Source organism: Anneissia japonica, unplaced genomic scaffold, assembly GCF_011630105.1.
Source record: "Anneissia japonica isolate Jap-2015-1 unplaced genomic scaffold, ASM1163010v1 scaffold15181_len11172_cov107, whole genome shotgun sequence".
NCBI classification, from domain to species: Eukaryota; Metazoa; Echinodermata; class Crinoidea; order Comatulida; family Comatulidae; genus Anneissia; species Anneissia japonica.
Window position 1 is genome coordinate 6,419 of NW_022757223.1, and position 4,858 is coordinate 11,276.

At 35.0% G+C, this 4,858-nt stretch overlaps 1 long non-coding RNA gene across 3 annotated transcripts in view; it reads left to right on the top strand.

Annotated features, from left to right (window-relative positions):
• The window catches only part of LOC117124498, a 10,710-nt gene extending 5,860 nt beyond the window's left edge, over positions 1 to 4,850 (top strand). For 2 of the 3 annotated variants that reach the window (XR_004447985.1, XR_004447986.1), the window contains one exon: positions 4,218 to 4,850. This is a non-coding gene — a long non-coding RNA (uncharacterized LOC117124498). The remainder of the gene's footprint in view (positions 1 to 4,217) is intronic. The other variant, XR_004447984.1, reaches the window with a different exon arrangement.
• Positions 4,851 to 4,858: the final 8 nt, after the last annotated feature.

Genomic DNA, 4,858 nt, shown 5'->3' on the forward strand with positions numbered 1-4,858 from the left:
ACTTAAATAACAGAGGAAGAAAAAGATAAGGTCCTCAAACTACTAGATGATTATCATGATATTTTCAGCAAAAACAAACAGGGATTACAGTCGTACAGATTTAATCAAACACACCATAGATACTGGGAATGAGGCAGCACACTTATAGGACTTCTAAGATGAGAGAGGAGATAAGGAGACAGTCTGATGAGTTATTAGATAAGGACATCATTGAGTCTAGTCATAGCCCACGGAGCTCACCTATAGTTATGGTTAAGAAAAGGATAACACCTTTCGTTTCTGTGTAGATTATAGGAAAATTAATATGCATACAGTGCCTAATCCAAACCCCCCTCCCCTCCAGTGGCGGGACAGAAATCTGGACAGTTATTTAGATCCCGTTCTCTAACTGCCTAGTTTATGAAACTTGTTTTATGATCCTTAGCAAGGTAATGATACCTACTTCAATTTGACGCAAAACAGAAAACACAGTACCTTATCAAATCACCATGGCAACGAAAAACATTTTGGTGGTGGGACGGAATAAACAAATTGGATAAAAATGAGACAACATGTTATCTTCTCAATTAATTCAAACTTTAAAATTGTACTGTAAATTTAAATACATACTTTTGAGTAGCAACTAATGCTTCATCACCATAGGCTATATCAATAAATTTAAATGTTTCGCTGAGCAGAATAAAATAAAAATAAATAAAATGGTCAGGGTAGCGGGATAGGAATTTTTAAGATTACCCCAAATTCTATGCTTTCTTTAAAATAAAGTTTTTATCTGTAAAATTGAAAAGAATATTAACATTGCTGATACAGTACTTCATGCCATAGGTGTATGGAACATTTTAACAAGGTAAAGACATTAAAGATTTGGAGAAATACACTGATACTGTACAGGTAGGTCTCATCATCATTATATATAGACCATTATCTATTGTAAGCTTGTATTTTAAGGGGTAATTTATACCCCCTGCACATTTTGGCAGAAATGGCAGTGTTATAGTACTAAAAGAACTCTATAATCATGGCATCACAACAACATTTGTGGAATCAAATCAATAGCTTTACATTATTTAAAGGTATCATGTAGCTTTCAATGTTCTTATGGTGGCGGGACGGAATTCCAAAAGGTGGTTTGACGGAATTAAATAATTATTTTAGTTTAAAATTGTTTAAAATTTTCCAAAATTACTTTTTAAGCCAAAATCATAAATTACACTTTTATAATCATAATATTGTTAAGAATTATGGAAATGGAATCGATGCAAACACTTTTAAAAATAAATTATACTTCATAATGGTGGTATGGAATTCTTAATACGTGGCGGGATGGAAAATAATAAAATGGGTTTAAAATTAATTTTAATTTGACAGTTATTTTTCAAAGCTAAATCATAAATTACACATGTAAAATCATATAATAGCAAAATGTAATGAAAATCAAATCATAGTAAAGCGTCTAGAAAAAATTAAATTTGTTTTAACTGGTGGCGGTACAGAATTTGACCCAATAAAAATGCATGTCACTTTTTTGGCTCATGTTGTTTCCAAAGCCGGCATAGAGCCTGACCCTGCTAATAATTTCAAACGTTGGCCTATTCCATGTAATGTCACCCAGGTCAGAGGTTTTGTGGGTCTTTGCTCATATTACAGGCGTTTCGTGAAAAACTTTGCCTCAGTTGTTTGTCCTCTGCAACTACTACAGTAACTCACAAAGGCGTACCTTTTGTTTTGTCAGATGAGTGTGATCATGCTTTTAACATATTGAGAGAAAACTTGATTAACCCAGCAATTGCGGCATATCCTTATTTTAATTTACAATTTCAACTTCTCACAGATGCTTCAGAATTTTCCATCGGCTCTGTATTGACTCAAATTCAGTTAAGCATTATTTGCGTGGTAACCATTCTTATTGTTACAGGCCACAAACCCTTGACAGGGGTTACATATAGAAAATGATGTCAAACACAATGGATTCTTGATTTGAATATGTTCTATTGGAAGATTGTGTACAAATCAGGTAAGACAATCTGAATGCGGATTCATTATCCCGTAGACCGATCCTAGTTTAACAGTTATAGCTTCTGAAGCTAAGAGTGAGATGAATGTTATAGTGGAAGATTGTACCTGTAAGGGAATAAACTGTAAAGTTCAGGATGTACATGCCCTAACTTCTTGTGATGGTTTTTCACTTCATAATCAACATGATATTAAATTAATTAATGAACAGGATAGAGACCCTGAGATACAGGAGTTAAAAATGTGTGTCCAGTCACGTGCTAAACCCCATCATTTTGCAGGCAAGTCCCGGTATTATGAACGATTATGTAGGGAGTTTCATCGTTGTTAAAAAAGATTTATGATGGTTTAATGTCCGCATTACTCATGATAGACGTAAGGGTGAAATTGTACAGTCCATCATACCTAGTTTTCTACAAAGGGAAGTATTAACATCATTTCATGGTTCTAATTCAGGACATAATAATTCTGAAATTCAGGACATTATAATTCTGACAAGACTCATTTCAGCTAATTGTACTGGCCTTATATTGCACGTGATGTGAAAAATTTTGTTTGGAATGTCTACCGTGTCAGGCTAGACAAAGATCTGTCCCTGGATTACGTGCTCCAATGGGTACAGTGCCAGTGAACCATCCATTTGAGAGAATTGCAGCCGATATTACAGAGTTGCCTGTGTCAGCCAGAGGTAATTTTTACGCGTTAGTAGTAGGTGATTACTTTACCAAATATATAACTTTATACGCAATTTCCAATCAGACAGCAGCCACTGTTGTCAAGTGCATATGCGAAGATTTTATCAATTGACATGGCGTACCAGGGTCTATTCATGTGGCTCAGTTTGTGTCAAATTTATTGAAGGGAGTCTGTAAATATTTAGGAATCGACAAAACCAAAACTACCCCATGTCACCCGCAATCAGACGGGATGATTGAGCGCTTTAACCGCACACTGAAGGATCAACTGGCTAAACAGCTTTATGGTGAAGGCAAGGAGTGGGACACCTTACTCAGTCAAATTGAATTGCAGTACAACTCAATGGTTCATGAAATCATTCTAGAAAGATGCACTACAATCACCTTAAGTAATATTGAACCATCTGTTACCAAGCAGCCTGTTGTTAGGACAGATGTATATCAGCATTGCTCAAACAACTGTCAACCTTTGAATGAGAAAGCTGTAGCACCCTTCAGTGTTACTAGAACAGGCAGAACAGTGAAGCCACTTTCCAGATTCCTGGAATAACTGTGAATGTATGAATATGTAAACACTTACACATATATTACATGAATTTACAATTAACACACACACAACCAAAAATTTGCGTATTGACGCGTGCTTAATTTGTTTACGCATGTGGTTATAGAAGCTAGGATTTGTTTTTTCTGGCTTTAGTGTTAGTGGCATGAGGGTCTTTTCTCCTTACTTGATTATGGGGAATTGAATACGTCCATGCACGCACGTAATGTTTTTAAAGCATGTTGTAGAAGTTAGGATTTGTGTTTGTTTTGGTTCTAGTGTTAGCTAGTATTTGGGTCATTCCTGCTTGCGTGGCTTGCATGATTGAATAAATAATTGTGATAGACTTGTCAATAATTTCACTGTTTATGGTAGTTCAAACTCTCTTTCATAGATGTGTATAAGAGACAGGTCTTATTATAGTATTTCGAGTGTCGCAGAAAGTTTTTGTAGTTTTTTGGACGAGATGATTGTTTTCTGTTTTATTATTATTAATATTTTGTACTGTATGCAATTCGTATGCTACGTGAATCATTTGAAAGAGGTACCGTACACTCCTCGTATATCCTACACAGGGAGAGATTCTGTCTTTATTTGTTTTGCACCATACGCTATTTGTAGGCTGCATTACTGAACCCATTTTTTTTTTAGATGTTTTCTGGAAGATTTTATTTTTGCACCGTACGTTATCCGTATGCTGCTGCGTTGAATATTTATTTGTGTTTTTTTTTTTTTGCACCATACAGTATGCTAGTTGTATGCTGCGCTATTGAATTGGTTTGTACTGTACGCTTCCGTATGCTACAATGATGGTAGATATTTTTTTTTTTGGCACTGTATGGTATTCGTAAGCTGGTGTGTTGCATTTGTGACATTTTCATATGTAACATATGCAATTCATATGCTACATGTTTTTCTTTTATTTGAGACACTTTACTTTTTTTTGTATCATAGCCATTTGTAAGGTACAGTACATGGATACTGAGCAGTTACTTCCTTCACCGTATGCCATTCATATGCTGGAGTTATGTCAACAGACCCAGAGTCATCTAGAATCTCATCGACGACGGAATCTAACCAATACTCAATCTCATCAGTGGAATCTACTTGGAGTCATCAATATTAAGGCATGTGAACTTCATCTATCAATCTTCAGATGTTCAACCAATGGAACCATTGTTTTCTGATGTACTTCAACCACGAACTGATCACCTTGCCTGAGCGTTTTATTATTATATGAACTCTGTTTTAAATCATATTATACTGAATTGATAATAACTGACACATGAACAACCAGCTAAGCAAAAGAATTTTAATTAATTTCATGAACACTCAAACTGTAATATACTGTAAATACCATAATAATGAGATTGCTTATAATAAAATCAGTGCAGAATGTTATTTAATGTATTTCATTATACATTATAATACTATAATGCATCGATAGGCTTATGTATTTGTTATTATTTCTGCATACATACTGTATGAGAAGTGGGACACTTCTTGGAAAGAGGAGGAGTAGTGTAACCTTTCAACTTTAGGATATACATATTATGGGATGGTCCTGCGAAATAGTCTCGTGGGCCGATTTGATAGGAAGAGACTA